Source organism: Dromiciops gliroides, chromosome 2 (genome assembly GCF_019393635.1).
Source record: "Dromiciops gliroides isolate mDroGli1 chromosome 2, mDroGli1.pri, whole genome shotgun sequence".
In the NCBI taxonomy this organism is placed as follows: Eukaryota; Metazoa; Chordata; class Mammalia; order Microbiotheria; family Microbiotheriidae; genus Dromiciops; species Dromiciops gliroides.
In genome coordinates this window covers 531,698,219-531,722,334 of record NC_057862.1, presented here as the reverse complement: position 1 = coordinate 531,722,334, position 24,116 = coordinate 531,698,219, and the positions used below count along the sequence as shown (strand labels likewise).

General features: G+C 41.4%; 1 protein-coding gene across 2 annotated transcripts in view; it reads right to left on the bottom strand.

The window, feature by feature from the left end:
• Positions 1-22,400, bottom strand: part of PLEKHA2 (pleckstrin homology domain containing A2) — a 129,600-nt gene extending 107,200 nt beyond the window's left edge. For both annotated transcript variants that reach the window (XM_043989429.1, XM_043989427.1), the window contains exon 1: positions 22,124-22,400. The gene's annotated coding sequence lies outside the window, so the exon portion shown is untranslated. The remainder of the gene's footprint in view (positions 1-22,123) is intronic.
• Positions 22,401-24,116: the final 1,716 nt, after the last annotated feature.

The window sequence follows — 24,116 nt, the reverse complement described above, 5'->3', positions numbered from 1 at the left end:
AGAAGGGACGGATCTTTTGCAGAAAGGGAACTGATGGGAAGCAGTGGGGATGGGGCAGTGGATTTGACCATACATTTGACCAATGGAGTCTTAACAAGTGGCTTCATAATGAGCAAATGTGGGGTCCCAAGGCCCTTGTTAAGATTCTGTTATATGCAATTAAAAAATGTTTCAAAATTACAAAGAATAAATTTGACCTCAATGAAGAGATATGAAAATTCACCTCCCCCAATTCCTTTGCAGAGGTGGGAGGCACAGGCATGGAATATTGTATATGAAGTTCTTTTTTTTATGTATTAATCACATTTTATCAATCAATAAATTATTAGACACCTACTATGTGCCAGGCAGTATGCTAAGCTGTGAGGATACAAAAAGAAGCAAACAGAGGGGAAGGCACTGAAATCAGAACAGATGAGGGAGAGCATTCCAGGCATGGAGGTTAGCCAGAAAAAAATTCTCTACTGAGTAGAGGCAGTGACATGATTGAACCCCCAATTTAAGAAAATCCCTTTAGTGGCTGAATGGAGGATGGATTGGAATAGGGAGAAATTCGAGACAGGCAGACCTACCTGTAGAACACTGCAATAATCCAGAGGCAAAGTGAGAAGGGGTATATTCAAGAGATGAAGCAAAGGTAAAATTGATAGGCCTTGGCAACAACTTGGATATAGCAATGAAAGACAGGAACTCAAGATGGCTTCTAGGTTGAGACACTGGGCAAGATGGTGTTACCCTCTACAGTAACAGGGAAGGTAAGAGTAGGGAGGGTTTAGGAGAAAAGGTAATGAGTTCTGTTTTGGCCTTACTGAGTTTAAAACATCTCCTAGACATTCAGTTTGAGCTATCTGAAAGGCAGGCAGAGAGGTGAAATTGGAGGTCAGTAGAAAGATGGGGGCAGGAAAAAGTATATCTAAGAATCATCAGCAGAGACAGTAATTCAGTCCGTGGGAGCTGATGAGATCATCAAGTGACTAAAGAGGAAGAAGAGAAAAGAGCCCAGCTCAGAACCCTGAGGGACATCTACAGTTATAGGGCATCATCAGAGGAGGATCCAGCAAAGAAGACAAAGAAGAAGTCTGAGAGGTAGGAGGAAAACCAGGAGAGCCGTGGTGGCCCAAAAACCTGGAGAGAAGACAGTAAGTATCAAGGAGGAGAGAGTGATCAACAGTGCCAAAGCCTGCAGAGAGATCAAGGAGAAGGAGGATTCAGCAACTAAAAAAAAGATCATTAGTAACTTTAAAGGCAGCAGTTTCAGTAAAATAAGATTGGAAGCTTGATTTGCTACTATTTTTTTCTATTAGTCTTTTTTATTTTTCTTTTTAAATAGAAATAAGGGATCGGGCTCTCTGGGAGAAGGGCTTCAGAGGGAAATTTAGGGTATATAAAAACAAAAGCTAACAGTAAAAATATTAAGAAGAAAAGAAAAGGAAAAAAAAGGAAAGAAAAGAAAGATTCTGTTATATATCACCAAAAGAAGTCCCTTGAGAGACATCCAAATTGGAGTTGGGGTGGTAAAGAGCAAGAGTGAACTCACTCAGCCAATGCCTAGGCTATATAAGAGCATCTCTACCATCTTGTCTGTTCTTGGTTCATTCTAGTTGAACCTTGGCCTCTGAGCAATTAAAAGAGAGCGACAGTTTAAAAAAGAAAAAATCTGTCACTTTGCCCCTTCAACTTGTTATCCTTTCCCAAACCCTTCCCTAGTCCATTGGGTGGGGGTGGAGGTGGGGGTGGGCTGGGGATAGGGCAGAATACTTCCTAACTCTTCTCTAGTTACCATGGGGTTAGGCAGAAACTGGGACTGGGTGGGAGGAACTAAGAAAAGTATCCTGTCTGCTAGGGTTGGAAGAAACCTAAGAGTCATCTACACATTTATACTATAAAATTCCCTATTGTCATCAAAGAAAAAAGTATGGCACTGCCTCCTCTCCGTATATCCCAGTCTTCATGTTTTCTGACTACTTTTCCCACTCTAAAAAGCCCCAGTCTTCATTTTATTAAAACTCAGTATCATCAAAAAAAAAAAAAAAGGTAGAAAACTCAGTATCATCTCAACTGTGATAGACTTAGCTCTTCCAAGACAATTCCAAAGCACTCTTGATGGAAAATCCAGAAAAAAGAACTGTGAAATCTGAATGCAGATTGAACCATACTATGTCACTTTTTTTTGTTTTTTGTTTTTCTTTTTTGAGGTTTTTCCCTTTCGTTCTGATTCTTCTTCTCTCACAACATGACAAATGCAGAAATATGTTTAATGTGATCGTACATTTATAACCTGTATCAGATTGCTTTCTATCTTGGGGAGGGAGGAGGGAAGGGAGAGAAGGAGAAACATTTGGAACTCAAAATCTTATAAAAACAAATATTGAAAACTATCTTTACATGGAACTGGAAAAAATAAAATACTATTAAGGTTGGAATAAAAGAAAAAGAAAAAACTCAAGATCATCTATAAAACAATTTGGGGTATGTGTGTGGGAGGGAGGAAGTTAGCAAGGTTGAAATCAAACTTCATGATCCGCAACCAGGCAAACCCTTTTCATAGTTCTGGCCTTTCTTACATATAGTTCTGGCCACTTCTCTGCTCAAAAATCTTCAGGGGCTCCCTATAACTCATCCAAGTAGATTCCAAACTTCTTTACCTCATCATTCAAAGTCCTCCACAATCTAGTACACCATGAGATCTTTTCAGCCTCTCTCCTATAACTCCTCTCTACTCATTCTACTTTCTAGCTAAACTGGATACCTCTTATGATAATCAGCTGTCAAAAAAAACCTACAATAAGAAGGGACAGGGCAGCTAGGTGGCTCAGTGGATAAAGCACCAGCCCTGGAGTCAGGAGAACCCGAGTTCAAATCCGGCCTTAGACACTTGACATTTACTAGCTGTGTGACCCTGGGCAAGTCACTTAACCCCCCATTGACCTGCCAAAAAAAAAAAAAAAGAAGGGACTGTAGTGCTCATCTAATCCAATCACCTCCTTTTATAGATCAGAAAATTGAGACCTAGAGAGCTAAAATGACTTATCTGTGGTCATTCAAGAAGTAAACAGCAGAGCTGGGATTTGAACCCAGGTTCTCTAGCTCCAAACTGAGGAACAAACCCTGGACTTTTTGACCTCTTGAACAGGAATTTCCTTCCTCCCTTCACTTAATTGAATTCTTACTCATCCTTTAGTTTTACTGTTGTTGTTCAGTCATTTCAGTTATGCCCCATTCCTTGTGACCCCCATTTGGGGTTTTCTTGGCAAAGATATTGGAATGGTTTGCCATTTGCTTCTCCAGTTCCTTTTACAGATGAGGAAAATAAGGCAAACAGGGCTAAGTGACTTGCCCAGTGCCACATGGCTAATAAGAGGCTGAGGACAGATTTGAACTCAGGTCTTTAGAATTCAATTCAAATTTATCTCCTCTACGAAATCTTCCTTCATCTTCAATTTCAACAATGACCTTCTATATTAGACTTCACACACCTTGTTTTCCACCTGTTTAATGAACTTACCATGTACTATTATGTATTTATATGTTAGCTATATATGTATCTTATCAACCTACCAGACTAGTTCCATGAGGGAAGGGATCATGTCTTATGTAAACTTTATATCTCCCCCCAGCCTAAAATAGTGTTTTGTACAAAAGAAGACTTAATAAATGTTTGCTGAATGAAAAGAAAAAATAATGTAGCATCTAGTAAAATAAGAAGAAAAACTCATTCTAAATTTAAGGATCTACTATTATACCTAAACATTTTCATTCCTTCCTTCCCTAATTCACACCACTACTATACTATTTATCTAGACACTTTGGACATCCCCGATTTAAGACACTTAAAATCTCATCATTTCCAGGCATTCCCCTTCATTGGCATAATTCAAGAGACAACTGGAAAGACACCTGTCCCAAAATACCTTTCACACCACTGGCATGGTGTCTTCAAACACTACATAGGTCTTTCCTCATTGATAGATTGGAAAGAGCATTGGCTCTGAGTCAAAAGGTTAAGTCTGGAGTCCCAGTTCTGCTCTTAAATAGCTATGAGAGCTGAGGTAAGTCACTTCCCTTTTCTGGGCCAGTTTCCACATCTGTAAAATGAGACCATTGGATCAGAGGTGTCAAACTCTCCACCAGCAGCAACACTGCCATGTAGCTGAGAAATATTTAACAAAATAAATAAAAATACAATACAACAGAGATAATGTTAATTAAAGGTTTTCTAAGTTTCTATTTGTATTTGATATCACTGCACTAGATAATCTCTAAGGTCTCTTCCAGTTCTAACATCCTATGATTCCATGACTTTTTTTTTTTTTTTTTTTTTTTTAGTGAGGCAATTGGGGTTAAGTGACTTGCCCAGCCAGGGTCACACAGCTAGTAAATGTTAAGTGTCTGAGGCCGGATTTGAACTCAGGTACTCCTGACTCCAGGGCTGGTGCTCTATTCACTGCACCACCTAGCTGCCCCAAGATTCCATGATTTTTTATTTTAATAATCCACATACTTGTAGAAGATGTATCATCTTAAATCCTTTTATCAGTTAATGCCTTAAAGGACTGAATAGCCTAAGGTAACTCCAACTAGAATAAGTGGGAGGGTGAGGAATAAACACCAGACAGATGAGCATTATTTAACAAGGGGGATGGTTTGTACTTCGGTCCTTGCCATAATATATCAGTAAATAGCCCAATGGCTTAGTGGAATGAATGCTGGATTTGGAGCCAGGAGAGCTATCTACCTGGGCTGGAGTCCCAGCTCTACCACTGACTAAAGCCTTTATCTAGAAAGTCTTCAGAGGAGGTTCTATACAGTTTGAGGTTTGCTGCTTCCTATTGTTGGAAGGGACCCCTTCCTGGGCTATGTAACCTTGGACAAGTCTCATGATCTCTCTGCATCTCAGTTTATTCACACGCGGAATGGGGACAATAACATTTGAACCATCTACCTTACAAGGCTCTTGTGAGGAAAGTACTTAATCGAGAGCTATTTTTATTATAGGGAGCCAGGGTGCTGAAAAGAAAAGTCGGAAGCCTGCCAAAGACAAAATTCACCTCTGTCACAATCTGACTGCAGCTGAGCCTGTATTTCTGAACTTCTTCTCTCCCTGCACATTTAAAAAGCAAAACAAACAATCAACCATGTCTAAGTTAAAGCTCTTTCCAAGCTCTTGGGCCTGGCAGCTTTCAATCCAGGAAATGCTATCCCACCAGTAGCACAAATCCCTAGGGTCCTGGAGAGTGTAGAAGCTACCACAAGGCCTGTTTCTAGACAGCCTTCAGAAGAGACTGTATACAGTTGTGGGCTTGCTGCTTCCTACTGTAGGCAGAGCATTGAAGAAGATACAAAATTTAGGTAAGAAATTGGCCCTGCCCTCATGGATCTTAAAGTCTAGTCCACTGGTTCTCAGAGTATGTTCCAAGGGCCAATGGCAGTCCCCAAGACCTTTCAGGATTTGGGGAGGTCAAAACTATTTTCATAAAAATACTAAGATATTTTAATTTCTTGTACTGTAAATCACAGTAGATGAAACCCATATAAACAAAAGTTCTTTGGGGGAGGGTATGTAATTATTTTTAAGACTGTAAAGGGCTCCTGAAACCAAAAAGTTTGAGAACTGCTAGTCTAGTCTAATAAAGGAGATAAGATCCATACCATAAGTAACTTTAATGTCTACTGTCTGCTAAGAAGTTCAGTTTCTTATGCCATTCTCTTTTCCTTCTTTGAATATTAAAATGTAACTTGGGGTGGGGCAGCTAGGTGGCGCAGTGGATAGAGCACTGGCCCTGGAGTCAGGAGGACCTGAGTTCAAATTTGGCCTCAGACACTTAACACTAAACTAGCTGTGTGACTCTAGGCAAGTCACTTAACCCCAATTGCCTCACCAAAAAAAAAAAAAAGGTTAAAAAATGTAACTTGGGGAAAATTCTAAACAAAAAAATAAATTTTTAAAAAATATATTAAACTGTTTCTGTCTATTGATGATTAGAGCCATAATATTTTTTAAAGTGTGAAGAAGAAATAAACTACCCACTACATGAAATAAAGACGTACAAAATAGAGTTTTGTGAGGTCCCAAGAGACTAATCAGGGGAAATCAGAGATGGCTTGATGGAGGATATGGCCTTTGCAAGCAAGATGAGGTTCAAAGGAAGAAAGAGGAAGCTGGAGTCAGGAGATGATTTTGAGTCTCAGCTCTGCCATTTATTAGCTGTGTGGCCCTAGGTAGTTCTTTCCTCTTTAAGGGCCTCAGTTTCCTCACCTGTAAAATTAGTGGATATTTACACCTTCCAACTTTGAGAGTCAATCATTCTAGGAATTGAACAAGGGAAGAGAAAGGAAAAGGACATTCAAAGATTAAGCAGCACTGTGAGCAAAAACCCTAGATGTTCACCTCCCCATTCCTGAAAAGATTTTCAAGCCTCTGGACTCTGAAACTTGGCAAAGATGAAGAAAGGAAGCCAGGAAGAGCTGAGATCACGAAGGAGGGTCCTCTGTGTCATTTCCCTTTTGAGCAACAGGCAGTAGATTTGAAAAGTAAACTGACAGATATACAATAATTAATGAAAGCCAGAACTATCTCCATCATCAATAAAGTGGGGTGGTTTGCATGCTCCAGTTCTCTGAGCCTCATTTAAGAAGGCAGAGAATAACAAAAATGCCTCACATTTCTACATAACTTTAAAGTTTACAAAGTATTTTCCTTGGGTGTCTTGTAAAGCAAGTAATGCAAACATTCCCATTTTATAGATGAAGAAACTGAGAGAATTTGAATACTAGGTCAAGGTCATATAGCTAGGAAGTATCAGGGCTTGGAGACTAAAATTTCTGGAAGGGAAAAAGTAGCATATAGTAAAAAGAAAAGAAATGTCCTACCAAAACCATTCTAAAAACAAACAAACAAAAACAAACAAACAAAAAACACAACCCAAACCATTCTAACCCAGGTCAGGTTTGGATTACAGGATTTCTGAAGTTCCTTCCAAATTGAAGATTATATGCTTTTAAGGTCTCAGGTTCAACACACAAATCTCTTTTTAAAAATGTATCCAGGGGGCAGCTAGGTGACGCAGTAGATAAAGCACTGGCTCTGGATTCAGGAGGACTTGAGATCAAATCCGACCTCAGACACTTGACACTTACTAGCTGTGTGACCCTGGGCAAGTCACTTAACCCTCATTGCCCAGCCCCCCCCCCCCCACAAATGTATCCAAACAAGATTTCCTGATTGGTGACACAGTACAGTAAATGAGTGCATATCAACTATCATATAACAGAAGGAGCACTCATCTTAATAGTAGACTGGACCGAGAAATGTCCTGGCTCTGTGACCTTGGGTTACAACATCTAGGAGCCTCAATTTCTTTGCCTATAAAGTGAAGGCAACAATACTTACACTATCTATCTCCCATGGCTGTTGTGAGGAAAGCCCTTTGCAAACCTTAGACCAATACAAAGATGCTACTAGGGTAGGAGCTAGGGACATTGGCTTTAATGGTGGGCAAAGGGGATACTTCAAGGAAGCTGCTGATCTCTAGCTAGAGAAAGTTGGTCAGGAAATGATGTCACCAAATAAAAGAGGTTGAAGCACAGCCAGGCTGAGTTTGAGGCAATAGAGGAGAGCAAAAGTAAATTCACTCAGCTGCTGCCTACAATATACAGGATGGGGGTGGGGATGACGCACATGGAGGGGGAAGGGAGAGGGAAGAGAAGTGGACCAATCCACCAGGTCTGTGGAGGACTGCTAATTGTACAGCCCCAAAAGTCATAGGCTATTTCAGAACAAATCCCTGAAAACAAGCCAAGAACTATAAATAAGGAAGTCTGAGAGCATCTATTACCTAGTGATCACAATACCACTAGATTTTTTTAAATTCTCATGAGAGCAAATACTGGAGGACAGATGAGAGCAGAGAGTCTAAGGACAAGAGGAGTACAATGTCAGAAAGAAGAGGTCACAAGGAGTTTTTATTGTTATTGTAAACACACGGAATGAACAAAATTCTAAACATCTACCTCCAGAGAGGTGAAGGCAGAGAAGACACAGGGATGGAAAATAGTAAGTCCTCCCAACCTCCCAACTTAGCAAGTGGTTGATGGGAGAGGGCCACCAGAACCTGTGTCAGATCAGAACTTTTCCTAAGCATATTTCCTTTTGTAATGGGAAGAGGGAAGGCTGGCCAATGAGAGCCCAATCCTTAGAGTATCTACAAGATTTTCTGCCTGGTTCCAATCGAACGTGTGGAATCTTCTAGATATGTGACCGAGGGGCTGGTGCTATGTGTTGGTGCCATTCTTTTTTGTCCTTCTCTGTTCCCCAATAGCTTTTAAGTAAGGGGAGTGAGGAGATTCTGGGTTGGGGAAGGAACAACAACTTAAACTACCTTATCTCCCCACCCTGTTGCCTGCTATGTGTCCCTGAATACACGGTGCCTGTTTCTTTGAATTGATTCTTTCTTGATCTTAGGTGAATGAGTATCCAGAGATGGAATGAATCAGGTCATGAACTTGTGAACTTCAAAAGTCAGAAGTTCCCCTAAGCCACCAGTCAATACCAGAGACCACTAGAGCTGGTAGCCAACAGTAGCCAAGTCCACTGAAAAGCCATATCTGAGAAGTGACTTCTTGACCCATTGAAGCAATATGCTGACCCAGCACCTAAGACATTTCATTCTTCAAGGAGTCAGCCTAGCTAAGAAAGGGAATGGCTTGTCCATGGGCTATGTCACACCCAGAAGTGAATTTGGTTGGGATTCTATAAAGAAAGACAAGAACTCCCAAGGTAAGAGGGACTCCTAAGACAAACATGTTTCCTCCACGGGTGCTTTAGTATACTTTGAGTTTGAGACCACTTTCCCCAGGAACCCTGTATGTGTATGAGAGATAGTGTACTCTCTGGGCTGGGGAGGGATACTTTAACCTTCTGTCTTTGTTATACCTTTAAAACAATATCCCTTTATGAGAGTTAACTAATATTCACTGGTTAACTGATATGGGGTGGAAATATACCAGATGGAAACTTGTTAGTTACAGTATCATTTGGGGGAGGGGGGGATAGAGTGTATTCGTAAGCATTTATTAAGCACCTCCTGTGTGCCAGTCATTAGGGATACAAAGACAAAAATGAAATAGTCCCTGAAAGAAGGGGGCCTATAGTCTATAAGCCATATGGTGTAGTGGATAATACACTGGAGTTAGAAATTAAAAAAAAAAAACAAAAAAACCCACCAAAACCTGGGTCTGACATTCACCAGCTATGTGATGCCTCAAGTTCCTCACTTACAAAGTAAGGAAACTACTTTACTATCTACTTTATAAAGTTTATAGTAGAGGAAAGCACTTTCGTAAACCGTAAAGGCTTATGTAAATGTGGCCTATCCTATAATAAGCTCGGTACCCAGAACCACTCCTGATGAACAAGAGTACAAATACCACAGCATTTATAAGTGCTAAACTCAAAATGCATGGAGAAACCCATGGAAAATTAAAGGGGCCATCTTAGCTAGGTACTTTTTTTTTGGTGAGGCAATTGAGGTTAAGTGACTTGCCCAGGGTCACGCAGCTATTAAGTGTTAAAGTGTCTGAGGCCGGATTTGAACTCAGGTACTCCCGACTCCAGTGCTCTATCCACTGTGCCACCTAGCTGCCCCTTTAGCTATGTACCATGAAGTTCATATCAATCAACAATTTATTAAGTGCCTGCTGCATGCCATTTATATCCCCACTGGGGGCACAAACACCAAAATGAGAGAGTTCCTTCCTCAAGGGGTGACAGTACTTTGATCAATTCAGCAAACACAGTTAAAATAGAATTGGTAAGCCAACCAGGGTTCTAAGCCCAGCTCTGCGGCTATCTGATCATGTGACCTCAGCCAATGCAAATGTAAACTGGGGAGGTGGAGTGGGTGCTACACTTGAACATAGTAGGTGCTTTAAATATTTTTAAACTGAATTGAATTTGAGCTTTAAAATAAAAAATGACAAGATTTCTAAAGTATGCTAACAAAAATCGGTATAATATTAACATCACTCTAAGGCAGGTATAGAAATATGAACATTTCATTGTCAAAAATGAAGAAGAGGATTGATGGATGTTCTCAGAACATATGATAAGGAGATTATTAATCTACAGAAATAGGGGCAGCTAGGTGGTGCAGTGGATAGAGCACCGGTCCTGGATTCAGGAGGACCTGAGTTCAAATCCTACCTCAGACACTTAACAATCACCAGCTGTGTGACCCTAGGCAAGTCACTTAACCCCAATTGCCTCACCAAAAAAAAAAAATTAATGTACAGAAATACTCTGGGAATAAACCAATATCATTTCACCAAGTGATAGTGAAGGCTAACAAATAAATACCTACTACTAGATTTGTTGACTAACTAAAAATGGTTTCTTTTGAGATGGAGCCTATGAAATGCCTAAAATCTAAGAACTGACCCAAAATATTCTGAGTGGCATCTACATGAACTCAACATGTGGCAAAGAAACTTTGAACGAGTGGCTAAGTCATGGAAATGTGTTCATCAAAATGGAGGTATATATAATAACAATTCAGGATCTGGTTATTGCCACAAAAAATTAGAAATGGGTTATTCTTTTTTTTTTTTTTTTTTTTTTTGCAGGGCAATGGAGGTTAAGTGACTTGCCCAGAGTCACATAGGAAGTAAGTGTCAAGTGTCTGAGGCTGGATTTGAACTCAGGTACTCCTGAATCCAGGGCCGGTGCTTTATCCACTGCGCCACCTAGCTGCCCCTATAAATGGGTTATTCTTAAGGGGCCCAAACTTATTGATAATTAAGATTATATAAGGAAATGGTAGAAACTGAGCAACACAGCATTGCAGGTTGCAAAAGGACTAAATACCTAAGCAAGACATAATCCAAAGATTAGAATTATAAAGCAGAAACTCACTATCTTTCATAAACTAGCTGATAACAAAACTCCATACTATAAATACCTCAAAGTATCCTTGAGAATTCAACAAATAAATTGTACTGGAATTAGAGCAATATTTCAGACAAAACCGTTGCCAACAGTTGCCAGATCTATAAAAATCTAAGAACAATTTTTTCTTTTTCTTTTTAAAAAGATTTTGGGAAATTAAAAAAATTTATTTTAAACTTAAATAGAAAATAAGAAAAGAACAAAAAAACCCACTACCACGTACATGGTAGAACATAAGAGAGGATTCAATATAAACAATAAATTTCTATTTCAAGAAAGTCTATATAATACTACGCATTGTTTTCAAAGCTGCCCAGCTTTTCTTTGCTTCCTTGTAGGTTTTCTTTTGTTCTCTGCTGTGAACTTCTTATTTTATCCCCTCCTACCCCCCCAAAGAAGACTACAATTAAGCACTGGTATATATAATTTACATAGATATCTATAAGCATGCACAAATATATATATATACATACATAAAAACTCATCCACATTTATGTAAGACTGTACTATGTTTATTTCCACTCGACATCTGTTTCTTTGAAGATGGATAGCTTCTTCCTTCTTAAGGTCACGTCTTTCCATGGTTTTCTAAATCAACCAGCTCATCATTTCCTACACCACAGCAGTATTCCAACCCAAACACATCCTACCTGAGAGATGGTCAGGAAAGTTTTCCCCCAGTTTTCTGCATTCCTTCTATTCTTAGCTGCATAGGTTTTAAGAACAATGTTTTTAATAGATGTTGCAGCATTAAATATTCATAATACTTAAGCTATGTGGAATTAAAAGCTTTCCAAACAGAAAGACCTGGTGAAAGATATTAAAACTATGTGGGAACAGGAAGAGCTACATATTATTCCTATTTCTTCTTGGCTATTAGAGTTGATCCAAAGATGCTTTTAGTGAGCTTGCAAAAGATGAATTTACATCCAAATACTTATATTCGGTTACAAAAAACAGTTATTTTGCCCACCTGTGCAATAGTCCACAGAACGTTAAGTATATAAAAGAGTAATAACAAGATATCTACTTTTCCCAGGACTGTTTTTAGCTGAAGTAAATTGAAAATTATGAGAAAAACAAAAGGAATAATAATTCTACTATTCCAAGGTAGCTACAAAAAAAAACAAACAAAACCCACTTCCTTCTCAAAAATGAAGAGAACTGATAGATTGAAAATTTACAGAAATATTTCCCAAGTAAATAGACCAAAGAAATAGTAAAGGCTGATAAGAGACATTTGCTACTAGAGTTACTAAATGTGACCGGATTACCCCCAAATGGAGTCTAAGAAATAGCTAAAATCCAAGAACATAACCTTTTGGGTGACATCCACATGAATTCAACCAGTAACAAGAAGCACTGAATTTTTAAGTGGCTGCATCAGGTGGATTTGTTATCAGAAAAAGAGGGGTTCATGGGAGCAATATAGGATGAAGTCATTGCTAACAGAAAGTACAGAAAGCTCACTCTTAAAAAGTCCCAACGGAGGCAGCTAGGTGGTGCAGTGGATAGAACACTGGCCCTGGAGTCAGGAGGACCTGAGTTCAAATCCAGCCTCAGACACTTGGACACTTACTAGCTGTGTGACCCTGGGCAAGTCACTTAACCCCAATCGCCTCACTAAAAAAAACCCAACAACAACAAACAAACAAACAAAAAAACAAAACAAAAACAAAAAAAGCCCCAACATTGATCATGTAGACTTTGCAAGGAAGCAGTAAGCATGTTACTGAAGACTGCAAATATTTAGCAAAACTACCAAAAACCTAGAAAGATATAATCAAATGGCCAAAATTACATACCATGGATAGGCTTGATATTCTTCATTAAAAGACAACAAAACAACATACTACAAATACAAACCTCAAATTATCCTTGTGAACTCAACAAATAAACTGTATTGGACCAAGAGCATTATCACAGATAATTGCCCATAATCACCCAGACATAATATAACCCACAAAAAATTGACAATGTTTTTATAATAGATGCTGCCATACCAAATTCTCATAATATCCGAGCCATATTGAATGAAAAGCTTGCAGAAATAGAGAAACCTAGCATAAGAAATCAAAATCTGATAACGGAAGGAAGTATATACCATCCCTGTCATCCTGTCTGTTACTAGAGTTGCAGTTTCAGTAAGCCGACAGAGGATGATACTGCGTCTCAATTCCTTTATTCAATTACCCCCCCAAAAAAAAATATCAATCACTTTGTCCACCAGGATAACTGTTTGCTGAATCCTAAACATAAAAGAATAATACCAGAATACTGACCTGTTCCAAGACCATTTCTATCTGAGCTCCATCTAACATAAAGATGAGAATGTAACAATAATAATTCGTATTAGCAATAATAACAGCTCACATCTATGAAATCATAGAATGACAGAACTAGGAGGGCCCTTTGAGATCACCAATCCAACTTTCTCATTTTTTACACATAAGGAAAGTGATTCCCTTCCCAGAGAGAGAAAGCGATTTGTCTGAAATGATAAAGCAGAGCTGAGACTAAAACCCGGGTCTCCTAACTCCCATTGCAGCATTCTTTTCATGATATGCAATAAGGAAAGAAATCCAGGAGGGGAAAAAATAAAGATGAGGACGACATATGAGGGGATGATGAGGTGACTGGTCTGTCTAGAACAGAGAATTCATGCTGATGAGTTGTGGGACCTAAAGTTGCATAGGGAAGATAGGCCAGGTGTTGGTAGTCCTTAAATGTCAAGCTAGGTAGCACTAACTGAACTTTGAGTGTTTTTCCCAATTTGCATGTGCTCATGCTCTTTGAGCACCAGTAGTTGGGTCAAGAGGAAGTAGAAGTGCTGGTTAGTGTGGCCAAAGGTGGTAAAAAAAAAAATCTTTTTTAAGGCAGCTAAACAGTTTCTATGCATGCTGACTGAAGTCTCAACCTATGAAGCTGCTTATCCTTCTTGGGTCTGTATCCAACTCATGCACATGGGACAGGTCTTAAAAGTTCTTCAATCAGTGTGAACATAGAAGGGGATCACACACAGAGACCACAAACTATAAAGTGGATTTAGCATGAGCTGAATTGGCTTCTTCACCTACTCAAGGAGATTTCTTTTTTTTCCTTTTCTTTTTTAACCCTTATACATTACAGCTCTAGAATCCTAATACTCCAATAGAGTGAAAAAAAAAAGAATTAGAAGGTGAACAGAATTCTAAAATTTAACGTCACCGTGACCGCTACTGAATTAATCAGCCTCCCCATGGAAGGCTCCCTAGAACTCCACACAGTAGAGAATACGTCAGGAGGCTGGCAACAGCAAGGAGCCACCCAGTCATCTGTTGGCCAAATTTGGATATAATCTGTTGGGACAGCCTGTCTGAACTTTGCATGTCAACTATTGTGTTTCTCAAGAGCTGCAAGGAAGATGTGGGCCAGGAGGGCCTTACTTCCCTCCCTCCTTTATCTCAGCTGGTCCCCTCCCAGGCCAACACACACTTGAAGCAAAAAAGTCCACAGCAGCCCAAAGCTTAGGACTCAAGCTGGTATGAGATCCAGAGACCACAATGTTAAGACTCTCATAATAGGAAACCTCAAACATTTTAAAATAACTAGTAAGTAGCAAAGCTGGGATTCCAACCCAGGTCCTTTGAATCTAAATCCAGTATTCCTTTTAGTATACACCAATAACAATTACATTAAAGAAATCAAATCCATAAAACTTTACATGTATGCAGAAAGACACATCAGAATGAGACAAGAGTAAATAAGGCATTATTTTTAGGTAAAAGTACAAATTCTTTTAAAAAAAATATAACTAGTTCTGAACATATGGTTATATTTGGGCTTTATTCAAGACATTTTTTTCCCTTTGAGACTGTTACATTCATAATGCCTGGAATGCAGTAGGCACTCATAAATGCTTATTGATTCACAATGAAAAAAAATTTCAAGATGAAAAAGATAACCTCCCAAAAGCTGGAAAGGCCTAAGACTAAAGAGAAAACAGGGCAACCAAAGGTGCAAAACGTGCTAATAGATCCCAAGAAACTCTTCTAAAAGTATTCATAGAACCACAGATTGTTAGAGTTGGAAGGGATCTGAAAAATAATCTAATCCAACCCCTTCATTTTATCAGATTGTGATTCAAATTCCATCCAGCCGTTGACCTGTGCCATCTGACAGCACCTCCCACTGAATACAGAATACATCCCTATCCCTACTCTCTACCCCAGTTCCTAGAAGAGTCAACCCACTTAGCTTTGGAAAGGGGGAAGAGGAAGACAGGAATCATTGCTTTGTAAAGTACAAACCCAACCAGCACACTATCTCCTATCCCATCCTGCCTTCCATCCCAACAATCTTGCCATCTGCCTACAATGCCCATGATACCCCAGAACAAAACTCCCTTCCCTCACCACCACTCCTGCATAAGTGTAGTCTACCCCCATTAGAATGGAAGCTCCTTCTATAGTCTATGAATGTAGTGGCATATGATTGTGCTGTAAGAAGTGAAGAAAGGGACAGATTTGTTGCTATCCAGAGACTTGTATGAACCTCAGCAGAGCAAAGTGAGAAGATCAATTTGCACAATGATTACAACCCTGTAGTGAAAGACTTAAGAATTATGGTTCAGCATATTATTTCTTTTGTTTTGGGTGCTGTTGTTTTTTTTTCTCTATTTTGAGGTTTCGCATCACTGCTCTGATTCTTTCTCTTGTAACAGGATTAATGCAGAAATAGGATTAATGTTATTATGTGTGTATATATATATGTGTGTGTATATATATATATCTATATGTATACGTATAGAGATATATAGATATAACCTATACCAGATTGCCTGCTGTCTAGGGGAGGGGGGAGGGAGGGGAGGGAGGGAGAAAAATCTGAAATTGTAAAGCATGTATAAACAAAAGTTGAGAACTATCTTTACATGTAATGGAAAAAATAAAATATCTCATTAAAAAAAAAAAAAAAGAATTATGGTTCAGGGCGCACAGCTAAGTGGCACAGTGGATAAAGCACCAGCCCTGGACTCAAGAGGACCTGAGTTCAAATCTGACCTCAGACACTTACACTAGCTGTGTGACCCTGGACAAGTCACTTAACCCTCCTTGCCCTGCAAAAAAAAAAAAAAAAAAAGGGAAAAAAAGAATTATGGTTAATAATAAGAATAACAGCTAACATATATCACTTACTATGTATCAAGCACTGTGCTAAGCACTTTATAATTATTATCTCATTTGATCCTCATAACTACCCTGGGAAGTAGGTACTATAATTATCCCAATTTTACAGGTGAGGAAACTAAAGCAGGCAGAGGTTGAGTGACTTGCCCAGGGTCACAAAGCTAGGAAGTATCTATAATGATCAGCCAGAGGACTAGTGTCAAAGCATGCTACCTAGCCCCTGACAAAAAAAAAAAGATATACTTGAGGAGCTGAATGAGATGTATATTATCAGACATGGCCAACAGTTAACTATCCTTATTTGTTACAAGGGAACGTTTAAAGAAAAAACTGGGAGGGGGAGTAGTGACGGGAATGGGGCTTGTGATAATGATACCAAAAAAAAAAGAAGAAAAGAGGGTCATTAAAGCATGTTTTAAAATTTTTATTGGAATTTCAGAGGGAGACACAAACAAGTAGGACAGCTTTGAAATTAATGTTAAATGTATACTTTAGGGGGCAGCTAGGTGGCGCAGTGGATAAAGCACCAGCCCTGGAGTCAGGAGGACCTGAGTTCAAATCCAGCCTCAAACACTTGACACTAGCTGTGTGACCTTGGGCTAGTCACTTAACCCTCCTTTCCCTGAACCCCCCCCCAAAAAATTTATACTTTAAAAAACCTAGCTGTATGTAACAGAGATTCATGGTTTCATATACAAGCTCTTTTTCTGTTCTTTCATACGAAAATGTTCATATTTGATGTTTGTTAAGTTCAGAATAACAAAAAAAGTTATTTAAAAAAAAGAACTGGGAGCTCTTTTGAGGGCAGAGACTCTCTTTTGTATTTGTATTCTATTTTAATTTTTTTTTTTTGGTGAGGCAATTGGGGTTAAGTGACTTGCCCAGGGTCACACAGCTAGTAAGTGTTAAGTGTCTGAGGTTGGATTTGAACTCAGGTACTCCTGACTCCAGGGCTGGTCCTCTATCCACTACACCATCTAGCTGCCCCATATTTGTATTCTATAGCACAGTGCCTGGCGCATAGTAGGCATTTAATAAATGCTTTTCCGTTAATTCATGAAGAGACTGGGGCCAAATAGGAAAAGTGACTTACTCAAAGTCAGTCAGTCAATAAAGATTCATTAAGTGCCTATTCTGTGCCAGACATTTTGTCTTGCCACACTGGCAAAAAGACAGTCCCCACCCTCAAGGAGCTCACAGTCTAATGGGGGAGACAACATGTAAACTATTATACACAAACAAGCTATATATGGGTTAAAATAGACAGACATCACAAAGGTAGAGAAGAGAAAATGAGATGAGTTGAAGATGAGATTTAGCCCGGGTTCCTTGAGTGTGGTTGAGGAGAAAAAGCACTAGATTTGGGGGCAGCTAGGTGGTGCAGAAATTTATTAGCAGTATGACTCTGGGCAAGTCACTTAACCCTGGGTGCCTACAAAAAGAAAAACTGCTGTCTGTCAAATCAGAGGATTTGGCTTCAAAACCAGGCTGATACTTAACATCTATGTAATGTTATTTTATGGATAAGCAAACAAGCCCAGAGAATTTGTTGGACTAGATTTAGGGTTCTTAACTTTTTTTGTATCATGGACCCCTCCGGCAGTTGGGTGAAGCCTATGGACCCCTTCATAAAATGCCATTTTTAAAAGGATAAAAGAGAATACATAGCATTACAAAGGAATTTCAATGACATTGAAATAAAGATGTATATATTCCATTCAAGTTCACAGACACCTGCCCCCCCATCCCCAAATCTTCCCATAAATCATTTGGCAGATGAGCCCCAGGTTAAGAAACCCTCTAAGATGATAGGCTCAAAGACTTGGAGCTAGGAGGGGCCTTCTAGGTAAGCCCTTCCCAACTCCCTTATACAGATGAGAAACTGAGACAGAAGGAAATAAAGTAACAAGCAGCAGAACCAACCCAGGTTTTCTGACTCCCAATCCTGCCTTTTTTACTAGTACACCAGGATTCTCTCATGGCAACAACTGTGACACTTCTGTCTGGGTGGACAAGACCCATCCCTCCCACTCCACCCCCAAACAACCTGTCCTCCAGATGGAGACTGGTGTAGTGCATAAGAGTGCTGGACTTGGAATCTGGAAGACTTGGGTTCAAATTCTGCCTTAGGCACTTACTAGCTACATGACCGTGGGCAAGTCACAACTTCTTTTCTGATGGGGCTAGATTGGATCTCTAAGATTCCTTCCATCCCTAAACCTACAACCCTATAATCCATGGCACCCAACATGGGCTTTCAGCAGAAGAGATGCAGAGAGCTTTGGCAGGTCTTACCCTGATGTCTTATATTATTTCCCTTGCTTGCTTCCTTTCATCCTAAAGCCTAACTCAGCAGATGAGCACAGACCCAAGTAGCTCAGCAAGGCAAAATAGGAAATGGCAAGTGAGGTAATCAAAACCACTTGCACACTTTGCAGAAGAGCTGAGGGGAGGCAGAAGCAGCCCAGCCGCAGCCCAGCCCAGCCCCAGCCCAGCCCAGCCCCAGCCCAGCCCAGCCCTGCCCTGCCCTGCCCAGGTCATGTAAATTGTTGGACCAAGCCCCTTGAAGGTCTATAGCGAAAATGGTCTCAGGAGTTGGAAGAAATTACCTCTACCCAGGAGACAAAGACCTATCTGTTTGGTTACCTGGACCCTGAGGAAATGAACAAAATGCCAAGTGAATGCTTAACCAAAGCAGCTACATAGCACAGGTCCTCTGGGTGCCCCAGGAATGACACTTGATAAGATGCACTATAAGCTAGAATGATGGGTTAGGAAGGCTTAGCTGTTAATTCCCCTTTCTAAAGGGGGTTAAAGACAGCGAAGTACTTTATCTGAAACAACCCCGGAAAGTATACACTTTACAAGTTGAGGAAACTCACAGAACTTGTCAGCATTGGAGCCAGGCCACTCTGAGCTGAACCCCCTTTCCACTATCCCACATTACTCCCTACTTTTCCAAACCTCACTCTCTCTACTTCCTGAGGCACCTACAATGAGTCTCTTCCCCTAACATTTTCCTTGCCTACAGAATTCATATTGGCAGGCCTGGGCCTACAGTTTGGGGGGCTCAATTTTGGAAAATAAGCATCTTTAGATGAGATGAAAACAATCAGGCTAGCTAAAATTAGCACTAATAGTTCCATGTACAAAGTGGGAAGAGCTAAAAAAAATATGACAATGGGTCTAAGGTGACCTTTGCAAGGCAAGTCTCAAAAAGGTCTGGCTACCAGATAAAGTATCTGGGAAAAGTACGGAAGGCTATGTCATGGATCACCAGGGAAAAGCCTGAATACTCAACCCTGAAGGGAGCCTATATGTGTAGATGCTTAATGTCTGATGAGGCTGATACAACTTTAATGCATACTATAAGGAGATTCATCTGTCTTCAAGTCTTTTACTACCCTCTCTCTGTGGAACTGGCTATAAGCAATGGAAAAGAAAGAAGGTGAAGGAGATGGCGGTCCCATTGACCCTATCCTGGTAAGAGCACATTTGCCATATTTTATCTAGTTACAGGTGCCACATTTTTTTAATCATAAAAGTATTTTATTATTTTCTAGTTACATGTAGAGGTTGTTTTCAACATTTGTTTTTATAAGATTTCTAGTTGCAAATTTTTCTCCTACAGGTGCCACATTTTAAGAAGACCATTGACAAGCTTGAATACACATGGAGGAGGGTGTCCAGGATGGCAAGGGAACACCAAACCAGTGTATATGAGACTCTATTAAAGGAACTGAGGATGTTTGACATGCAGAAGACTGAAGAAGGATACAATTAAGGTGTTTGAAAGCTGTCATGTAGAGGAGGGGCTAGCTTTGTCCTCCTTGGCCTCAGAGGGTAGAACAGAAGAAAATGGGCGAGAGTTACAGAGAGGCACACATCACACCTAATCTAAGGAAAATGGGGGGGGCAGCTAGGTGGCGCAGTGGATAAAGCACTGCCCCTAGATTCAGGAGGATCTGGGTTCAAATGTGACCTCAGACGCTTGACACTTACTGTGTGACCCTGGGCAAGTCACTTAACCCTCACTGCCTGCAAAAAAAAAAAAAAAAAGGAAATGTCCCTATGGTGAGGACTACCCAAGAGTGAAATAAACTGCCTCCGGATTCCGTATGATGTAGATCTTTAAGTAGAGGTTAGATGTTTCCTCTCAAGGATGCCTCTCAGATACCAGTTAGACTAGGTGACTTAGGGTCCCTTCCAACTCTAAGAATCCCAACCTTGGAGAAGAAAGAGGGACTTGGACAAATGCATATTTTAACTGAACCCACAGGGAAGATACTTGCAAATACAACTAATTGTAAGAAGCCTTAGAAATCAGCTGGTCCAACGCCATCATTTTTTTTCCCCATAAGAAATGAAGACCTAGAGAAGGATGGGGAAATGACTTGCCCAAAGTCACATAGCTAATCCAGAGCAATGTCAGAATTTCAAGTCTTTTGACTTCAAATCCAAGGCTCTTGCTACTGCATACCATGCTTGCCCCCCTTCCTCTCCTTCCTCTTCTCTTTCATTAGTATCCCATGCAAATCCACGGTTTTAGTTCCACATCGGAAAGGAGGAGAGAGGAACAAGATCATAGGGACATCCTGTACCCAAACTCTTCGAGAAGTATAGGAAGGAAGTATAACTTCATAGGCAAAGTCTTGGAGAAGAGGAGGGTGGGTGTACTGATAATGGCCAGTCAGCAGAGGGATGTGCCAGCCTCAAATATTTTTTGGCATTTGGAAAATGGGGATAATAATAAGCCCCTACGTCACAGGGTTGTTGTGAGGTAACATATCTAAAGCCCTGTGCACAGCTTAAATCGATGTGTGTGTTAGTTATTATTATTATTCACTATTGTATGAACCGAGGCTTGGAACCACTACCCCTGATAGTCCCAGTCCCTGAGATAAGACAGTGGCCAAGACCTTGCTGCTGCTCCTACTTCCCAGGACATGCCCAGGCATCTTACTTTACTGCAGAGCGCTATTGGGCAGGGGGGGAGTGGAGGGGATGGGAGACAGAAGGCAACTGAGGGAGAAAGAGCAGGACAGCGGCTGGCCTGATGAAAGAGAGGTGCTGATCTCTTCCCGAACTGTCCTCGAGACAAGGTGCAAGGATGCATTCCAGCCGGGCCCCAAGAGCTGCACTGGAGCCCAATGTGGGGATGGGGGTGGGGCAAGGAGTAGAGTAAGGAAGGATTTGACAGAAGAAAAGCAGTTGAACCGTTCGACAGCAGCTGGGGATGGGCTGAGATGGGGGAAGGTGGACTTTCATTTAACAAACATTAAACTGCTTCTGTGGGTAGACACTCTACTAGGCGCTGAGGTTGGGAAGGATACAAAGTTTAGGGAAGACACGTCGCAGCCTTCCTCCGAGATGCACAGTTTCATAGAACCAGCAATGAGCAAGCCACCCCCTCTCCCAGTTCTGTGCTGAGTTGCCACCCAAACCATCCCCCAAACTCCGTGGGGTCAACGAGACTGAGCAGCGTCTCCCAACTGGAAAGCCCTAGGATTACAGGGAGAGAAGAGGAGGGGGATGGTTCTCGCAGAGACGACGGGGAAACCCCCCAACGCTCCTGAGCATGGGTCTAGGTCCAGGCGAGCCCGTACGCTCCCCACCCCGGCTCCCCAACCATCCTAACCCCCCATCCCTAAAACTAGGTTGGCCCAACGTTTCGCGGTGAGAAAAGACAGAACAGCCATGCCCCTGCTTCCAACTCCCCGGCCACTCTAAACTGCGCTCGGATTTGGGGGGAGAGGGGAGCTGGGCTAGAGAGGCCGGGCACTTGTTGCAAACAGTCTCAGAGAGCTGTAGGACGCCCTGACCCGCGCGAGGGGAAAGCGGTGACGACCCCTGCACACGCACTCCCACCGCCAAACATACCGATGCCAACTCCGAGCAAGCCAACCTCTCCCGTGCCCCAGCCTCGGCGGCCCTGGCCCTCGCCTGCTCCCTGTGCTAGGTGTCCAGGCGCCCCTCCGAGCCCTCCTCCTCCTATCCAGGAGCCTCAACTTACCCCGCTGCGCAGGGGGCCCGGGGATCTCCGGCTGCTTCACATCGGGGTTTGCCAATTGGCTCTTCTCCCCTCTCACTGTCCAAATCTCTCTATATCCCGGCCAATCTCCCTCGTCCCTAGAACTGTCAGTGTCTCTGTCTCTATCTGTATCTCTGTCTCTCCTCCTCCTCCTCCTCCTTCTTCCCCCTCCCCCTCTCTGGTCTCTCGGCCCTTTTTTCCGGGTTAATTACGCTTAGCACTAAAGCAAAACGCAACCCCCGGATGTGAGTACAATGCTCGGAGGCCGGCCCCCAAGGGGAGTAGGGAGGGGGGAGAGTAAGGAGGGGGAGGAGAGGGAGAAGTGCGAGGGCCAAGAGGGGCTGGGAGTGGGGTGGGGGTGGAGGGGGAGCGGGTCTGGGTGGGGGAGGGAGGGAAAATAGAGAGAGGAGGTGGAAGGCGAGAGGCGGGGCCCCAGGGCCTGACAGGTCTTGGAGGGACAACCTCTCCCAGGTGGGAGCAGTAGATCCGACCCCTCCCCTCTAGTTTATATTGCAAAGAGAAAAATTTCCCATAGCTAGACCCCAGTGCCTTTTGTCGACTCCACTCCCTGCTTTGCTCCCCAGCTCCCACTGGGATCTAGACAGATAAAGGGGTAATAAGCAGGGAAAGAGTTGGTGCAAGTCCCTGAGAATCGAAAAATGTTAGAGCTGGAAATCAATCCAACCCTTCATTTTACAAAGGAGGAAACTGAGGCCCAGAAATAATAAGTGACTAGTCCAAGGTCACATAGCTTTGCAAGGACTCCCCTTTCTTTCCTGTTTTCTCCTTTCCAATATCCCTGGGAAGATTTGACACTGACTGCAGAGCGCTTGAGAAGACCCGGGTTTGAATATTGTCTCTGCCTTTTACTCTATGTATGTCTCTGAGCAAGTCACTTTGCTAGTTCCCAGTAGGTGACTTGGGTACAAACCACAATAATAAGGGGACCTCAGTTTCCTTCTTTGTAAAATGATCGGGGTAGAGCTGGATTACTTTACTTCCCACTCCAATATTTTTGGATCCTCTATAAAATGAAGGTGTTGGATGACTTTTAAAGTCCCAACTCTCAATCTATAATATGATTCTGTGATATAAACTTTTCTGGGGTTAAAGAATTAAGTTTAGAATTAGAAAGAGCAGGGCAGCTAGGTAGCAGTGGATAGAGCACCAGCCCTGGAGTCAGGAAGGACCTGAGTTCAAATCTTGCCTCAGACACTTAACACTTACTAGCTGTGTGACCCTAGGCAAGTCACTTAACCCCAATTGCCTCACCAAAAAAAAAAAAAAAAGAAGAAGAATTAGAAAGAGCCAGGAAAATGGATAGATGGATAAAGCATTTATTAAGTTTTCATTATGTCCCTAGCCCTATACTAATTAACCTGTGTAATTACTAGCCCTGTGACCCTGGACACGTCACTTCTCTTTATTATTTTCCTCATTGGCAAAATGAGAATAATAATACTTATGCTGCCTACTTTACAGGGTTTTTGTCATGAAATGATTTTGTAAACCTTTATTATTGTGGGTTGTGCCCAAGTCACAACTTGGCAATAGGAAAGTTTATAGGCCTGAGAGAGGTCACCTTTCTTGCTTTCAAGGAACAAATGAATGTACACTGTAAAAAAGGGATTATAGAGCTGGAAAGAACTTTTAGAAATTATTTAGTCTACCTCCCTTATTTGACAGATAAGAAAATTGAGATTCAGAGATTAATCCAAGGTCACACGAATAAGAAATGGTAGAGCCAAGATTTGAACCCAGGTCCCATGACTCCAAATCCAGTGCTTTTCCCACTGTATCACTCCAACCATCACATGTAACTGACAAAGGAAAATATATATTCAAAGAGGGACATTAACAAATGTTCATAAATCACCCTTGCTAAGGAAGAGTGAATATGTCCATTCTGGTTATCCCTGTGTAAATATGACAGTCCAGTGTGTGTATATTTGGGGGAAGAGGGAATTCTCAGTCA